This window comes from Meriones unguiculatus, chromosome 10, assembly GCF_030254825.1.
Source record: "Meriones unguiculatus strain TT.TT164.6M chromosome 10, Bangor_MerUng_6.1, whole genome shotgun sequence".
Classification (NCBI taxonomy): domain Eukaryota; kingdom Metazoa; phylum Chordata; class Mammalia; order Rodentia; family Muridae; genus Meriones; species Meriones unguiculatus.
In genome coordinates this window covers 89,354,791-89,373,259 of record NC_083358.1, presented here as the reverse complement: position 1 = coordinate 89,373,259, position 18,469 = coordinate 89,354,791, and the positions used below count along the sequence as shown (strand labels likewise).

Here is an 18,469-nt window from a genome sequence, read left to right as displayed (position 1 = left end):
CAGTTGGAAACTATGTAACTAGACAACAAATGCTAGTGCAGTATACATAAAACAGTAAAAAGATTCTAAGCAAAAAAACAAGAATTCTAGGAAAGACATGAATATAACAACTAGGTATTGACCAGCATGAAGTCTAAACTTACAATAAATAGCACACATTTTCCCTTTTTCTCCTCTTCCTATCACCCTCTCTGTGTGTGTCTCTCTCTGTGTTTGTGTCTGCTTTTCTGTGTCTCTATCTCTGTGTCTGTTTTCTGTCTGTCTGTCTGTCTGCCTGTCTCTCTCTCTCTCTCTCTCTCTCTCTCTGTGTGTGTGTGTGTGTGTGTGTGTGTGTGTGTGTGTGTGTGTGTGTGAATATAGCCAACATGGAAACATGTGTGCCAAAGCATGTATGTGGAAGTCAGCCAACAACCTTGGGTGAGTTTCCACTTTATTGAAGATGGGGTTCTTTGTTATTTTTCTATTGCAGATCCAGATGAGGTGGCCCTTCAGCTTCTGGGGATTCTCTGTTTCTACTGCCCAACTCCATTTATGAGTGCTGGGATTACAGGCATGCACGGCCATGTCCATTTTTTAATGTGGGTTCTGGGGATTGAATTTGTGTCCTAACAGTTGCATGATAAGTAATAGGTCACAACCTTCTTCTTCCTTCTGGTCAACAACCTTTTTGGTGAGTGCTGGTGAGTGATGAAATAACTCTAGATTACAGAAGAAACTCTATTGAGAACATTTAGTAGCAAGTAAAAACTTCAGAATAGATCCTTGCCTCTTGCTACTATGTGAACAGCCCACTAATAAAAAAGATTTAGAAAAAAAAAGCTCACTGATGACAAGGCCAAATAAAAGCTTACATTTCAACTTTGAAAGCACTGATATTTCCGTTGTGAAAAGTTGTGTAATACACACATTTGTTATTTTTCTCATTGCTATAAAAACCTGACAAAGGCAAGGAAGCTTCCTTAAGGAAGAGGCTTGGAGGACTATGGAGGAGGACCAAGTACAGAGGTGGACAAGACCAATCAGAAGCCAGTAGAGTGCTAGGGAAGGGCTGGGTTAACTTGGTAGCTCAGGGTTAGGATGCAACCCATCATAACAGGAAAGACATGGGGATCAAAGTGAAAGAACCTGATCACATTGTATCTGTAGTCAGGAGCAAGATTACTTCTATGCCCTCTGACCTCTGCATTTGTGCCACAGCCTACATTGGGACACATAAAGATTGGATAGATGATAGATAGATAGATAGATAGATAGATAGATAGATAGATGGATGGATGGATGGATAGATAGATAGATAGGTGATAGAGATTGAGAAAATGTAATGTTAAGGGGCTAAAGAGATGACTTAGCAGATATTGGCACCTGCTGCTCTTGCAGAGGACCCTGATGAGTTCCCAGCTCTTGCATTTATGCATGGTGGCTCACAATTAACTATGACTCCAGCTCCAGGGGATCTGAAATTCTTTTCTGGCCTCTGAGGGCACATATGTACATATGTTTACACACATATGTTTACACAGGGGACATATATGGTGTGTAAACATACATACAGGAAAACAAATACACATAGAATAAAAATAAGTTTTAATTTAATTTTTAAAATATTACATATTATCTAAAAAACAAAAGCTTTAAAATGATGAATAAACGATGATATACTAAAATGATAGTGCTAGAATAGTTTGACACTAGATGATTTGCTTTTCATGTGCTATTTTAACATTTGTTGCTTTGTGAGTTAAAAGCTTTTTAGGGCTGGAGTTATGGCTTAGTGGTATAATGCTTGCCTAGCTTTCAGGAATCCTTGGATTTAATCCCAAGCACCAGAAATAAAAACTTAGAACTAACAATGCCTCCAATTTTGTTTTTGTTGTTACTTTATAAGGTAGGGTCTCACTCTATAGCCCAAACCAGTCTGGAACTTGCTATGTAGTCAAGGCAAGCTATGTATCAATCCTCCAGCCTCAGCCTCCTGAATATTGGGATTACAGGTGAGTTCCAACACATCAGCTAAAGTCTTTGTTTTAGGAAAAACTTGGACATCACCCCATTTATCTCTGGTACTACTCTTAAAACTTGATTTAAAAACAAATTTAAATAAACTTTATGAAAATTTCATTCACAAACTTAATCACAGATTTAATATATAATTGTAAAAACAAAATCTTGGATTTCATCCAAAGAGCAATTCACCTTTATCAAGCCATAAATACAGCTGTTTGGGACAGTTGGTAATGGAATATTTTATCTTTTTACATTTTCTTTAAAGTTTCTGCTCAGTTTATTTGTTTGTTTATAAATCTTTAAGTCCTAAGATCTATTTTATTTTTTATTATGTGCTTCTGTGTGTGTTTTTGTGCACATCAATACAGGTGTCCATAGAGGTCAGAGGCACCAGGTCCCTTGGAGTTGGATTATAGATCTTTTAAGGCTCCAGGCATGAATGCTGGGGATGTGCCTTGGTCCTCTGCAAGAGCAGCACAGGGTCTTCACCACTGAGCATCTCTCCCATTTCTCTGGAAATGTCATTTTAAAAATCAGGTGAAATCTCAGAGTTGTTTTGATTTGCATTTCCCTGGTAGCTAAGGATGTTGAGCATTTCTATAAGTGTTTCTCTGCCATTCGAAATTCGTCTATTGAGAATTCTCTGTTTAGCTCTGTGCCCCATTTTTTTAATTGGATTACTTGATTTGTTGCTGTTTAACTTCTTGAGTTCTTTATATATTCTGGATATTAGCCCTCTGTCAGACATAGGGTTGATAAAGATCCTTTCCCAACCTATAGGCTGTCGTTTTGTTCTGACAATAGTGTCTTTGCTTTACAGAAGCCTTTCAGTTGCATGAGATCCCATTTATTGATTGTTGATCTTAGAGCCTGTGTGTTGCTGTTCTGTTCAGGAAGTTGTCTCCTGTGCCAATGACCCATCAGAATGTCTAATATCAAAAACTCACGTGACAACATGCTGGAGAGGATGTGGAGAAAGGGGAACCCTCCTCCATTTCCATGCTGGTGAAAATGTAAACTTGTACAACCACTTTGGAACTCAATCTAGTGCTTTCTCAGACAATTAGGAATAGTGCTACCTCAAGATCCAGCAATACCATTCCTGGGCATATACCTAAAAGATGCTCAAGTATGCAACAAGGACATTTGCTCAACCATGTTCATAGCAGCTTTATTTGTAATAGCCAGAAGCTGGAAACAACCCAGATGTCCCTCAGTTGAGGAATGGATACAGAAATTGTGGCACATTTACACAATGGAATACTACTCAGCAAGGAAACCATGAAATTTGCAGGCAAATGGTGGGAACTAGAAAAGATCATCATGAGTGAGGTATCACAGAAGCACAAAGACACACATACTCACTTATAAGTGGATATTAGACATATAATATAGAATAATCATACTAAAATCTGTGCACCTAAAGAAGCTAAGCAAGAAGGAGGACCCTGGGTATGATGCTCAATCCTCATTCAGAAAGGCAAATGGGGATGGACATCAGAAGAGGGAGAAAACAGGGAACAGGACAGGAGCCTACCACAGAGGGCCTCTGAAAGTCTCTACCCAGCAGTGTATCAAAGCAGAGGCTGAGACTCATAGCCAAACTTTGGCCAGAGTGCAGGGAATCTTATGAAAGAAGGGAGAGAAAGAAAGATCTGGATGGGACAGGAGCTCCACAAGGAGAGAAAAAAAAAATCTGGGCCCAGGGGTCTTTTTGAGACTGATACTCCAACCAAGGACCATTCATGGAGATAACCTAGAACCCCTGCACAGATGTAGCCCATGGCAGCTCAATGTCCAAGTGGGTTCCCTAGCAATGGGAACAGGGACTGTCTCTGACATGAACTGATTAGCCTGCTCTTTGATCACCTCCCCCTGATGGGGGAACAGCCTTACCAGGCCACAGAGATAGACAGTGCAGCCAGTCCTGATGAGACCTGACAGAGTAGGATCAGATGGAAGGAGAGGAGGACCTCCTCTATCAGTGGACTGGGTAAGAGGCATGGGAGAAGAGGGAAGGTGGGTGGGATTGGGAGGGGATGAGGGAGGCAGTTACAGCTGGGATACAAAGTGAATAATCTAATTAATAAAAAAATTAATATTTTTTAAAAGTCAAAATCAGGACTTCAGTTGGCACACAAAAAGCACTACAGTACGACCTAGAATGAAGGGCCATTCTCTTGCAAAGCTCCATTTCTATATAACATTTGACAACAAGGTATCACAAGCAGATGCTGAGTCTCAGACGTGAGAAACGTCACTCTGTTACCAGGCACCAGAAAACCTCTTTTGGTTACTGGGCCAAACTCAGCACCACTTCCTCTTTCCATTATGTTGAATTCACCCCAACCCCTATAGACTCACCTTTTCCTTTTACAAAGGCATTTTTAGGAAGTATGGCAGCATTTACCTGAAATCCCAGCTCTCTTGAGGCAAAAAAGGAAGGACTGTGAATTGAAATCAGTCTGGGCTACATGATGAAAGTATGCCTTAAAAACAAAGCAGAAGCCAGATGCGGTGGCATATACCTGTAATGCCAACACTCAGGGAGGCAGAGGCAGGTGTATCTCTGTGAGTTCAAGGCCAGCCTGATCTACAAAACCAGTCCAGGACAGCCAGAGCTACACAGAGAAAAATCTATCTCAACAAACAAAGATAGATAGATAGATAGATAGATAGATAGATAGATAGATAGATACATACATACATACATACATACATACATACATAGATACATAGACATCAAAGCAGAAAGTGTAGGAGTGTAGAAGAATGTTAATTCAGAGCATGGCTGTTCTGGCAAAAGATCACATCCAAAGAATTTTTAGGTCTTTGTGATCTGGCTGGAATACAAAGACACCATTAATCCAGGAGACAGAGGCAAACAGATCTGAGTTCAAGGCCGGCCTGATATATAACAAGTTTCAGGTAAAGAAAAGATTAGGTCCAGGCATGGTGGTACATGCCTTTAATCCCAAATAATAAAGGTATAGATAGTTTGTAGAAGGAAGCACCCAAGTTTTAAAAGTGATGCTTAATTGAATGGCAGAGCTCGGTAAGAACAAGAAAGGGTGAGCTTACTAAGCAGTAAGTCTCAGAGACTGAAAACATTCTAAGCTTAGGTTAGATTGTACAGAAGCATCCAAGAAGGTTAGACTGGCTAGAAGCATCTAAGACGAGGCCTAGGTTAGCAGAAGGAGGCAGTAAGCCTCCGAGACCACAGGAGAGAGAGCGATTCACCAGCTCATCAATGTCCGAATACATAAATCTGTATGATGGATGGGATTTGTGCACAAACTACATCACCTGTAGGTGATTATCAGTAGAGGCAAATTAAAGACGTTTATGAGAAGACCCACAGAATATGCAAAACAGATGTAGATAGAAGTTGAGGGTGAAATGATGAGCCAAGGATAACTTCCTGAACTGTGAGCCTTTACTCCCTGAGTGGTGATACCATTTTCTAAAACAGAGCCAGGGGGTGTTTGGGGGGAAACCGGGCCTCCAGCCATGTTTTGTATTATGTAGAATTTGAAGCATTTACTGGACAGTGAGATGAACGCACACAAGAAGCACTTGGGTGTATAGACTGAAGCTCAGGAGAGCTGAATGGGATTGACTGATCACACTGAGACTCTCCAGAGGCCCAGTCTACATTTCAGAAATTAGAGAGGTGGGAACATCACCTCTGGAGACCGACTGTGTACAGCTGAATGCTCGCCCTCCACCTAGCAGTGGGAACTCAGGAAAAGTGCTGACATCTCGGTGTCAGGATAAGAACTTTTGTTTCAAAAAGCAGAGTTTGTTATGGAGAATAGCTAAACAGAAGGGAAGTATGAGTAAACCTAGTTTCACTTGCTTTTAGTTACGTGGCTTTGTTTGGTTGGCTAGTTAGCTGGTTTGGTTTTCTTTTTGTTTTTATTTTTTATTTTTATTCTTTCTGTTTGTTTCGTTTTTGTTTTTTGTTTTGTTTTGTTTATTGGTTTATTGGAGAAAGGGTTTCCTTGTGTAGCCTTGGCTGTCCTGGACTCACTTTGTAGGCCAGGCTGGCCTCGAACACACAGAGATCCTCCTGTCTCGGCCTCATGAGTGCTGGGATTACAGGCATGCACCACCACGCCCAGCTTTGTTTTGAATTTTTTAAGTGGGGTCTCGCGTAGCACAGGCTGGCCTCTAATCTGGTATGCATCTATAGCTGGCTTTCAGCTCCTGGTCTTCTTATCCACACACTCACTCCTTCTTTCTTTCATCACCAGTTTTAAAGGCCCCAATGACTTTATGGCACAGGTCACATGGAAATGGCGATTAAGTTGCTTTGGGAGAATTTGGAGGCTGTTTAGTTAAAACCAGCTGAAACTATTGTCCCTTCACCTGAGCCCAATATCTTTTGGGGTAACCCTTTGACTTGCTGTGAGCAAAAGTTGCATGCTCAGCTGATGCAAACCCAGCCATTTCCTGCACACGATCTCATGGAAAGCATCAAGTTTGCCTGTGCATAATCACTCTGCCAATGACTTTGCTTTCTCTTGCTTCCAATTGCCTTTCCCAACACCTCTGGGATCCCCATTTCTTATTTCTCTCTTTTTAAATTTGTACTCATTATTATTGTATGTGTTCATGCTACATATAAGTGAGGCCCTCGTGCTGTGATGCCCATGTGTGGAAGGAAGTCAGAGGACCTGGATATAATCAGTTCTCTCCTTCCACCTTTACATTGGCTTAGATTGAACTTGGGTCTCCAGGCCTTCCCACGGAGCCATCCCCTAAAGCCTACCCCTGAGGGGACAGAGTCAGGGCTTTTCCTCATCTTCACATGATTGATCCCTTAGAAATAAGGGATCTCTTTTTTGCAAAGCCTGTCATGTCAGTGATTGGCGCACTGAACTGGTTTAGTGTTTGGCAACCATGCCAACATTGTAAGATGTTGTAAAGGAACTTTCTTCTCTTGGAAGACACAGAAGCCAAGATACTGAAAAAGGAAAGAATCAGCCCTCTACTCCTGGTGTAAGTCTCCACAATTTAATAGGCAAACTGCCAGATTATTTAAAATTGAAAACACTTTTGAGTTGAACAATTGTAGAGAGAAGAGAAATTACATGGTTAGCAGCAATAAAAGGAGGTATCCAGTTTTCTTCATATACTTATAAGAAGTCTATTTTAATAGCAAGTGAACATGCTACATTGAAGAAAAACTAGTCTCTCAAGGAGAGTTAAAAACTTACTCTTGACTAGAAAATAATCTGTCTTCTTCATAGATTCCTGGTTGAATAATTAACATCATAAATTATCCAAAAGGAAAATCACCCTAGACCTCTGAATGTTACTGTCTAATTAATAATTTCCTCAGACTTTACATAATTAGACACCACAGGTTCAAAATTAATATGTGTGACATAAAATTAAGCTTTTCCCTTCATCCTTATATCTGGCAAAGCTCATAGTGCAGCAATGCCTAAAACTGAGGAAATGAGCATGTTTGGAAGGGAACCTATGTTCTGGGAGTTTCCTGATATTTTTACTCCTAAGTACTTCTAACACAAATGTGTCAGGGTTTCCCCATACCAAATGCTTCTCTGCCACAATTGACTGGGTGTCCTGCCATTCATTTTAATTCTGAGTCTCTCTCCCTAGGGTCATCAATCCCACAAGGATGGCCTACCACAAGACTGTCTCACTTCAGACATCATTGTAGACCTGGGTTGTCACCCACATTTCTTATTGACCAGCTAGCTACTCAGCAAGGGTCCTTTCAGTTTTCTTCCCATGCCCAATGATTTGCAAGAATAGTTCATAGGATTCAGGAGGACATTTCTTACCATCATCAGTTTTATATTAAGTACTCATATCAGGAATGGCCCACTGAAGGGAGGGATAAGAAGAGTTGTAGAAGGAGCACAGGGATTCCATGATCTTTCTGGGCACAGTACCCTCCAAGTGTTTGGCAATTTGGAAGCTCTCTGAACCTCCCACCCACCACCCCTGCCCTCTTCTCAGAGGAGTAGGGCTGAATTGGTTGGTTCCTCTAGCAACCATCCATCATCATAAAACTATCTAGGGTCACCCCACCAACATAAACTCAGATGTGGTCTAAAGAAGTTTCTGAATTACAAAAGATGTTCCTACTACCCTATCAGTTTGGAAGTTTTAAGAGTTTTGGAAGTTCTGCGTAAGGAACTAGGAAGAAAGGCCAAATATATCTATGTTTTATTGCTAACAGATAGAAAAAAAAAAAAAAGGCCTAGGAACTGTTTAATCTTTGCCATTTTCTAGAGGGGGTGAACTTCCCCCCTCACCAAAGTATTTGTTAAGAAGAAAACTTTCAAGCACAAGTTTCCCAAACTCTAAACTATACGTTTGTGTTTATTGTAAATGATGAGTCAGGAGCAGCCAGTTGGAGAATCAGGAAGGTGTGAAGAAACTTGGAGCCTCACAGCCTCTCTGGTACTCCACCCTTTCAGCACAAGGGGCCATAGAGCATCGCTGAATTTTATATTTAAATATGAGGTATATTAACTTTTTTCCCTTGAAACACAGATTCAAGTACAAGAAATTTATTTGGGCATTACAGGAAACAGCAGCTGCAGAGGGAGAAAACGAGGCCAGGAGGGAGGAAAAGGCAATCCACAGAGGATGTTGTCTTTAAGCCTAAAAACCATTGCGAACAACAAGCGTATTTTCGATACACTGTGTCGTGGTATAAAACCACTACCTTAAGCTCTGTCCACCTCCTCTCCCCCAAAATAAGATAGGAGATTTACCTACCAGCTCCCACCACCTATTGGTTGAGAGCTGCTTCCTGGGATATTATCCTAGCACTTCCCTTTGTTGCATGCATGTAAGATTCAAGGAAGAAAAATAACCCCAGGCATAAAGAGATACAGATACCAGCAAGTCAAAGGGGGCAGTGCAGTGTATCAAAGATAACAGAGAGCCATGAGAATATAGCTGGATTTATTGAATGCCTTACCTCGCATACGTGAGACCCCCAGATTCAAATCCCAGAAAAGAAAGATAATAAATTATAAGCATCTGTGGATTGTTCAAACAAAAATGCTATCTATCTGATTGAGGAGGTGGCTCGGTTGGTGAAGTGTTGCTGCTCAAGCGACCACCATCTCTAAGTTCAGTTTCCTGCACCCATGTAAATAGCCAGCTGTGGTGGCACGTTTGTCCAAGGAGGGAGGAGCACCAGCCAGCCAAACCTAATCCATGAATTCAGGTCCTAATGAAACACCCTGTATAACAAACAAACAAAACAAGATAGACAGGAGGAGGGACACCCAGGTTGTCCACTGGCCTTCATATGCACTAATGTGTGTGTGTGTGTGTGTGTGTGTGTGTGTGTGTGTGTGTGTGTGTGTGTGTAGTTTCCATGCTGCCTTTCCTGGCAAAACTCTTCAAATTTTTTCCATCTTCTCTCTCCAGAGGTTCTCAGCTCATTTTCCCTTGACCATACTGTGCTCAGATTTCTGTGCCTAGTTGTGCCAAAGCTATCAAAGCCATCCTGGTGGAGTCACCAGTGGCCCCTGCTCAACTACAATCAATCCTTACTCCTCATTTGATGCGATTTACTAGCAACACTGAGCCCTGTGTTTCTTCTCTCCCCTTCCAATCATTCTCTTCCTTGGATGCCACTGTTAATCTCTCCGTTCTCTTTCTGCGTAGGGAACTCTTGCTTTGCAGGAATCTGCTCTTTCTTTTCCCAGCTTTCTAAAACTGGAGGACCCAGAGCCCAGCACTTGTATGCTTCTACTTCAGCCACTTCCTTTATGAGTCCTCTAGTCCTGTGGCTTTTCACTGGGATCTGTACACAGTCCTGCAGAGGTTTTTCTCCACACCCCAAACTCCTGATGTTAAAAATAAAAGCTTAATCCCTGTACAATCATCACCTCATTTGACTGACATTGTGCCTCTCCAGTGTCTTAGGCCTTAGACCTTGGATTTATCCTCAGCACCCCCCCCCCACCCCGCCCTTAAATCACCTGACGGGCTGAGTCTACAGCATACCCTGCAACCTGTAAAGTATGTATTCAGAGCTTGCAATAGTTAGCTCACACCTATAATCCCAACCCTTGGGAGGGAGAGACAGGAGAATCAGAGTTCAAAGTCAACCTTAGCTACTCAGTAAGTTGCTTTTCTATTGCTGTGATAAAATACCATTACCAAGGCAAGTTAGAAAAGAAAGAGTGTATTCGGGGTTTATGGTTTCAGAGGGTAGGGTCCATGATGGCTAAGCAAAGAAACAGCTCACCTCTTGAGACACACCTCATGAGACAGAGAGACACAAAAAGAGAAAGAACACTGAAAATGGTTTGAAACTTCAAAGGCTACCCCTAAGGACACATCTTCCCCAGCAAGGCCACAGCTCCTAATCCATAGATGAGCCTATAAAGGTCATTGTCTTTCAGATCACCACAGTAAATGTGAGGTGAGTTTATGCTGCCCGAAACACTGTCTCTCGAACAAAAATATATTTATAGTCGGGATAGTTCTCCAATCATTGCTACGTCTAAGCCACTACAATCTCTAAATAACTGCAGCAATTCTCCAGCTAGCTTCCCTCAGGGCAACTCCGGGCATCCTTCCAGAACCCTGCCAAGTCATATAGCTTCTCTGCTTTGATGGCGCCCCAAGTCATTTAGAGGAAAAGTCAAAATCTTTAGACTACAGTATTAAAGCTCAGCAACACCTCCGTCATCACCTAGTCCCAGCTGTCACTGTGCCTCTCTCTTCTCTTCTCTCCTGCCATATTGGACCTTGCAGTTTCTAGAACATTCTAGCCTCTCCTCTCTCGGCATCTTACGCCAATGCTCCTTTCCCAGGGCCTGCTCACTCACCTCCTGAAGGTCTTTACTCAAATGTCACCTTTGCAATGAGGCTGCCCTTGAACCCTTCTAAAGTCAGAAGTCCACATCCATCCACACTACCAGCACTCTCTCCCTCTGTTACACTTATCACTCTCTAAAATACTTGGTTTCTTATTTATTTTGCCCATTATAAGTCTTTCCCACTGGATCATGATTTTATTCGGCAGGAGTGTCCGCTGATTCTGTTCACTGCTGTGTCTTTGGGGACCTAGTATCAAATGTAACAGAGTAGAAGGTGAAAGTCATACCTCTAAGAAACTTGGATGGGAAAGGATGCTGAGGTAGGATCATGAGTGTGATGAAAAAACAAGAGAGTGTTTTGCGTTGTTTTGTTGAAGGCTGGTGTCTTTGAACAAAATTGCCGATTGAGAAAGAAGTGGCCGGTAGAACTGAGTGAGGTGGCAGCAGGAGAACCTAAGTGACCTAAAGAAATGGGAAGGGGAGCAATGTGCAGGGTACCTGTTTGTCAGCATAGCACTTGGCAAATGCAGGCAGAAAGAGCAAGAATCCAAGGTCATCCTCAACTGTACATTAAATTCTAGGAGACCCCTGGCTAATGAGATTAGGTCTGAGAAGAAGCAAAGGAATAAGAGGAGGAGAGAAAAGAGGAGGAGGAGGAGAAAGAGGAGGAAGAAGGCTTATTTTGGGTTTTGAGTCCAGGGTTGGTTGGCTCTATCGTATTGAAGCCTGTGGCCAGGGAACACATTCCAATGCAAAGCTAACTTTAATGAAACAAGCTGCTGATCGCCTCATTCTGACCAAGAAGCAGGGAAAAGGGGATTGAGTCCCAGTATCTCCTTCAAAGACACAGCCTCCAATGACTTAGTTTCTTTCCACTAGACACCCAAACTGCATATAGTTGCCTGAGCCTTTAGTACATAGCCATCTGGGGACATTTAAAATGCAAACCACTATATAAGATTCAAGGGTAAAGCCAGTCATGAGAGGCTAATCAGGATGGGGATGGCAATAAGAAGTGGTGACATCTCCGGACCAACCATCACATGACCAAAGAACTAATTTCATTTCTCAGGCCGTCAAATTTTTCTTTTCTCTTGAGCCCTTTGGAATTTCCTTGCATATAACTAGCTGCGTTAAGGGTCCTTGCGATTTACTATTTTAAGCCCTTCTTCTGAAAACTCTCCAAGAAGTACCTGTGAGGTCGCATGACCTGCACTTCTCAACGGGTGCTTAGAGAGCTTGTCTTGCACATAGCCTCTCAAAATAAGAAACACGGTAAAACAGAAGGGGAATGACTGCTCTAAGGGGCTGCAGAGATTGGAAACTAAAGTATTAGTGCATTAATATACAACATTAATTTCACAAATATGTATTGGACATCTTCTTTGTACCGGACATTGTTCCTGATAATGGGATTAAAGCAGTAAATAGTTGCCTGTGCGCTCGATCTCTCTCTCTCTCTCTCTCTCTCTCTCTCTCGGAGCTTACATTTCAGATGTGGTACATAAACAGGGGAAGGGGAAAGCAATAACCAAAAGTCTAGCCCCCACCCATGTCTGACTTTTGCTGTTGTTGTTGCTGTTTAAATTTATTTTATTTTAAGTGTGTGTGTGTGTGTGTGTGTGTGCGTGTGTGTAGGTATGAGCTGCAAGTGCTGTTGGAGACCACAAGCATTGGATCCCTCTGGAGTTGGAGGTACAGGAGGCTATGCTTGTCTCCTCTGTCAAACGGAAACAAATGAAAGAGCTGTCAGGCCCAGGACTGAGAGAGCATCCCGGTACACGTTGCAGTCAGCAAATGCACATTCACTCAATAGGACTCTAAATACTTGTAGTGTCAAGAAGGGTATATAACAATGGGAAAGGATATTTTAGGATAAGATTGATTATCAGCAGGGCTCTGCAAATCTTCGGAAGACCCTAAAATGTAGAACCATAGTACCACCCTAAACTAATGGCAGGCCTTGACTTTTTAAAGAGTACTTAAGTTTTCCATAACTTCTAAACGATGGAAGAAACACACACACACACACACACACACACACTCAGGCAGGCATCTACTGTGCAATGAATTCAGAGAAGTCAGAAAGGAATCGGTTTCTGTTAGACACACTAAATTTTAGGGGGAGGAAAGTGACACACTAGTTTGTCACTAGTGTTGGTGACAAACAGGACAAAGGGGTGCTTAGTCGAAAAACTATCTGCATCTGTCAACCTCCCCTTTTCAAGAAAGGTCTTTGACCTTTAACCCACTAGGCACTGTTATCCGCTGTGCACATAAAGCTGATTTAACTTACTGACCACCAAAGAGATATGAATTCCGGTTAAGCTCTTATGTCTAAAAAGGCCTCTGGGTGTGTTGAAGAGGCAACACATCCATAAAAATAAAGTAGCCAAATAAACGGGTTATTTCAACACGAGCTACTTCAAAAATGCACTGGGAGCAAGCAAAACAGCCTTCTTCACACTGACCTGCAATTTGTGGGGCCCATACTTCCTCCTCTTCGTAGGGATATCCCCCTGGGCTGTGCGGACCCCACATATTCTGAGTCACCTTCTCATTCTTCTGGGTGGCACAGGCCTGTTGTACTCAGGTGAGAAGACAGAGGAATTCTGCCCTATCACATGGGCAGAGGCAGTGTTCAATTACCTTCTGTGGGCTAGCTTATGGGGTTAAGGAACTTGATCAGCTTACAGTCTGGGAGCGTGCAGACACCGAGATGCAAGCAAAGGGCTGGAGGACAGCACTTAAAAGATCTGCATTCAGGAGACACCAAAATTTAACAGAGTGCGGTCTGATCCTAGGTTGTTTGTTTGTTTGTTTAATCATAATTTCCCAGGGGCTATTGCTAAAGTAGAAGTTGGGAAAGAGAGAGACAGAGACACAGATGACACAGAGACACACACAGACAGAGACACAGAGAAACCAAAGGCAGTGATGTCTAAGGTAATGAAGGCGAACTGGCTGTGAGGGAGCTTGTCAGCCTGTATCTGCTATTTATAGCACTGCTGTTTACTCTGTGTCAACACAGCCGTCTCTGACTTGGAGATGACTAACAGTTTGGTTGATTTGGTTTAATTAGGTTGGATTAATATGGCCACTGCACAGTTGTGTGGGAGGGCCATTAATTAATCATCTAAACTAATGTTGATGTTTTAAAGTGTAGAAACACTCTTTCCCAAAATCTGGATTGAATCTGTGTACGTGTATGGCAACCCCTTTTCCCTCAGATCCCCATCAGAAGCCTGTAGCCCACACAAGCTCAAGAAAGCAACTGCTAATGAGCTGAAAGAAGAGCTCCACATGTGGGCCAAAGGCGTCACAAATGAGGAGGCATAATTCCTGGGTCCAACAGAAAGCCCTGCTCTGCCACTAGCAATGAGGTCTTGGGCAAGACCTCTTGTTACCTTTCTTTTTTTATCATATTATTTTTATTTTTATTATTAGTTACATTTTATTAACTCTGTATCCCAGCTATATCCCGCTCCCTCATTCCCTCCCAACCCCACCCTCCCTCCCTCATCTCCTCCCTGCCCCTTTCCAGATCCACCACTTGGGGAGGGCCTCTCTCCTTTCATCTGACCCTGTTTTATCAGGTATCTTCAGGACTGGCTGCAAAGCCCTCCTCTGTGGCCTAACAGGACTGCTCCTCCCTTGGGGGATGGGGAGGTCAAAGAGCCTGCCATTGAGTTCCTATCAGAAATAGTCCCTGTTCCCCTTACCATGGAAAACCAATTGGTTACTAAGCTACCACAGGCTACATCCGAGCAGAGGTTCTAGGTTATATCCATACATGGTCCTTGGTTGGAGAAACAGTCTCAGAAAAGACCCCTGTTCCCAGATACATTTGGTCCTTATGGAGCTCCTATAAAAATTAAAAGAGAACTTCAGACCTTTCTCTTTTTAGTTGCTTGTCTCTTAGGCAGGGCTAGGCATTGAACCCAGAGCTTCATGCATGCTAGGCAAGTGCTCTACCCCTGAGCAATACCCGTAGCCCTTGCACACATTTCTTTATTTTGTTATTAAGATCTAAGTTCAATGTGGAAGAACGTGAATGAAGGCCTCCACTGCCATAATTATATAGTTGAGTTTCCTACATTCATGAAAATCGCAGGGGTCAGCACATTTGAATAAGCCTCGGCCTGGGAAAAACACCTTCCTTATCACGGTATCTCCCCTGCCTGGTAAGTGTTTGTGTATGCTTCCTTACTCCACCAAACTTACCTCATCTCCAAAATCAAGCTGATAATGATGCCTACCCCTCTGGGGGCTTCAACGTTAACTAACATAAACAGTTGAAAGTATTACCATAACACCTGCCACAGCCTGAGCAACAAATGCCAGACGCTGTTATTAAAGACAGCAGTGGGTATTGGGCTGCAGGAAACTGTTTAGCTAGTTGCTCTAATGGACACATTTAGACTGAAGCAGCCAGGGGTTTTAACCCTCAGTTCTGCTCACAGTTCCCTCAGAGATGGAACCCAGGGCCCTTGCATGTGTTAGGTGAGCATCCTACCACTGAGCTACATCCCCGGTCCTACCTGTCGGTAATTTGGTATCAATGACTCTTCCTTAAGGGGGGATGCCCCGTGTACTGTAGGGTGGTTAGTGGCGTCCCTGATGAATAGCCATTGTATCACCTCTTCACAATTGAAACAAAACATCTTCAGGTGTTACAGAGGGTCTCAGGTAGCAAGATCGCCTCACTTTGACAAATTCTCTGTAGAAAACAATTAGTAACTGCTTTGAGGAACACAACATATTTGTCATCTCCATCTTTCCAAATGCCTAGCTAGCGATCTCCTGTCTCTAAAGCTAAATGATAAATTACACACCAAAAAAGTGTCTTAAAATTACTCCTTCCTTTATCATTAATACAATGCTTGATTCCATGTTCTCAGTGCCGGGCACATAATGAGGAAATGGATAGATGGGCACACATCTGAACTTTTTTTCAGATGGGTGGACAGACTAGATGTATCTATCTAGATGTATATGGTGTCGTAGTAGATTCAGCTGTCAACTTGACTTTAAGTCACCTGGGAAGTGACAACCTCAACTGAAGAATTGACCAGATCAGATTAATCTGTTTGTCTATGAGGTATTTTCTTAACTGCTAATTGATGTAGCAGAGGAGGGTCCATCCCACTCTGGCAACACCATTTCTAGGCAGGTAGTCCTGGCCTGTATAAGCAACTAAGCAAACCAGAAGGAGCAAGTTGGTAAGAGGCATTCCTTCATGGTATCTACCTCAGTCCCTACCTCTGGTTCCTGCCTTGAGTTCCTCCCTTGGATTCCCTCAGTGATGGAAGTGTAATATGAAATAAACCCTTTCCTCCCCAGGTTGCTTTTCAGTCATAGTGTTTATCAAAGCAACAAAAAGATAACTAAAACAGATGGACACACATTTGAGTATTTTTCAGGCATATATGGATGGATGGATGGATGGATGGATGGATGGATGGATGGATGGATGAATGGATGGATGGATGGATGGACAGACGAAGCATTTGAGTTTACTCCTTGACTCCAAGCTACTCATGAAAGAGTAAGTCTGATTACACACCCACTCAGAGACACAAAGAAACATGGCAAATTGCCCCAGCACAGTGGAACATGGAAAGGACAGCAAGGCAAGAGGCCCCATCCACAGACCTTCAGAGCAAGGAGCCAGAGGCTAAACACAGATTGTCTCCAGGAAACTGGGCCAAGGTCCCTGGCTGGGGTCAGAACAAGAGAAGTGTGGGAACTGGGAACAGGAAGTGGCCCAGAAAACTCCCACAGTCAGGCAGATGGGCATCCGGCTGTTCCATATGATGGGTGATATGACCAAGATGGAATGAGACACGTTGTCTGAATTAACCCCACCAACCTAGCATCAATTGCATTTTAGTCTCTATTGTCCAGGATGGTGATAAGCAGGGTAAATAAAAAATTTCCTTAGATATTACTATTACTTTACTAGTGGCCCATTAACTGAAATTACTTAATTATGTAACAACATAAACACACAACAAAATAACACATGATTTGTGTCCTTCAGCAAACATTTGTCAAGTGAGCATCACTTTATCAAGTGAACATCACTTAGGCTATTTCCATATGAATCAGAGAATGATGCAACTGTGCCAGGTGATTGCGTGACATTTCCAAAGCACAGAAGTGAGGGTTTTTAAATCCCTAGTTATTTGCTACTGAGCTATAAGTTGATAAACAAACATAGGTCTCCTGAGTCACGTCACGTACACTCACTGTTTCCTTCAGACCTAAAGCACAGCTTAGCCATTCACTCATTCTTTTTTCATTCAATTAAGACTTATTTCCTTTTAGTTTCATGCCCACTATTATACAATGTTTTGTGGAGACTCTGATGATATTAAGACATATAGCTTCATATGAGAAGTTTCTTCTAAGGGCCATGTGTTAGGCAAAGCCCTCTCTATTTCCCTTAAGAAGCTGGCTGTTTGGAAAGGTAGGAGGGGTGAGGAGAGTTAGATGTGTACATATCACATCTCCCTTTTCACTTTCACCCGGAATCCTAGACCAGTCTTGAAACCTAATTCTAGGAGTTCACTTAAGTTCTCTTTTTATGCCTCGCCATGACTTTCTACACTGGTTCTTATTTCTCTGGGCCTGATTTATAAGTTACTATTTTAAAGTCTGTGTTTATTATGATAAGTGATCTCAGATGCTTACAATGAGGCAGGATCTGAACAAAAAAAAATTAAATAAAACAATGATCAAAACATTTTATATAACCCTGTAAAAAAGAGAGAGAGAGATCAGTCTTAGTCAAATAATATACGGGAAAGAAGCATCAGGAAGCTCACAGTATTATTCATTCACTTATTTACTTATTTCCTTTGTTTTAACTTTGAGAGCTTTTTGATTTTGAGACTTGCTGATAAAAACACAGCACTCAACTAACAACATGGTAGAACATTTGCCAAGTGTGCCCAAAAGCCTAGGTTTGGTCGCCAGCCCTGAAAGGAAAAAGCAAAAAGCCATGGGAAGGTTAATCTGCAAGATTTTATCACTTTGCAGCTTCCTGGGTACTAGAAAAGATACAGAAAGGACAGGTAAGGTAGAGTTGGGGATTAGCCTCACTATATAATGTATAAACAGGGCTCTGAAGCCCCAGGGTACATTTCATCATTTCTTTGTGAAACACAGAGACCATCTGCTTTCACCCTCCTGAAGAGATAACCCCAGCAATGGAGCGGCACTCTTCAAGAGATGCCTTAGGCCAGAGTGCAACTAATTCTAGCATTCATTCTAGCATAATATAACACAAACATTATTCAGCCTAATTCAGCATTAGATTCCAAAATGTAGGTGGCGCCGTCGATATAATCATATTGTTACTAAAAATATTGTCTCTGGCGTTGGAGCGATTACTCACAGGGGTGTGGGGCTACAGACTTGACTCTGTGGTTAAGAAGGCATAGCCCTCTTCCAGAGGACCAGAGTTCTATTCCCAGCACCCACCTCTGACAGCTCGCAACCACCCGTAATTCTAGCCCCAGGGGATCCAACACAGTCTCCTGGCCTCCGTGTCAGTATGTGGGCCTCTGCATTCACATGCACACACCCATAGAGAGAGACAGAGATATACGCTCACATCAAAACATTAAAAA

At 42.4% G+C, this 18,469-nt stretch overlaps 1 pseudogene; it reads right to left on the bottom strand.

Moving 5' to 3' along the window:
• Nucleotides 1–14,872: 14,872 nt before the first annotated feature.
• LOC132646102 (U1 spliceosomal RNA) lies at nucleotides 14,873–15,024 on the bottom strand (annotated as a pseudogene).
• Between the last annotated feature and the right edge of the window lie 3,445 nt (nucleotides 15,025–18,469).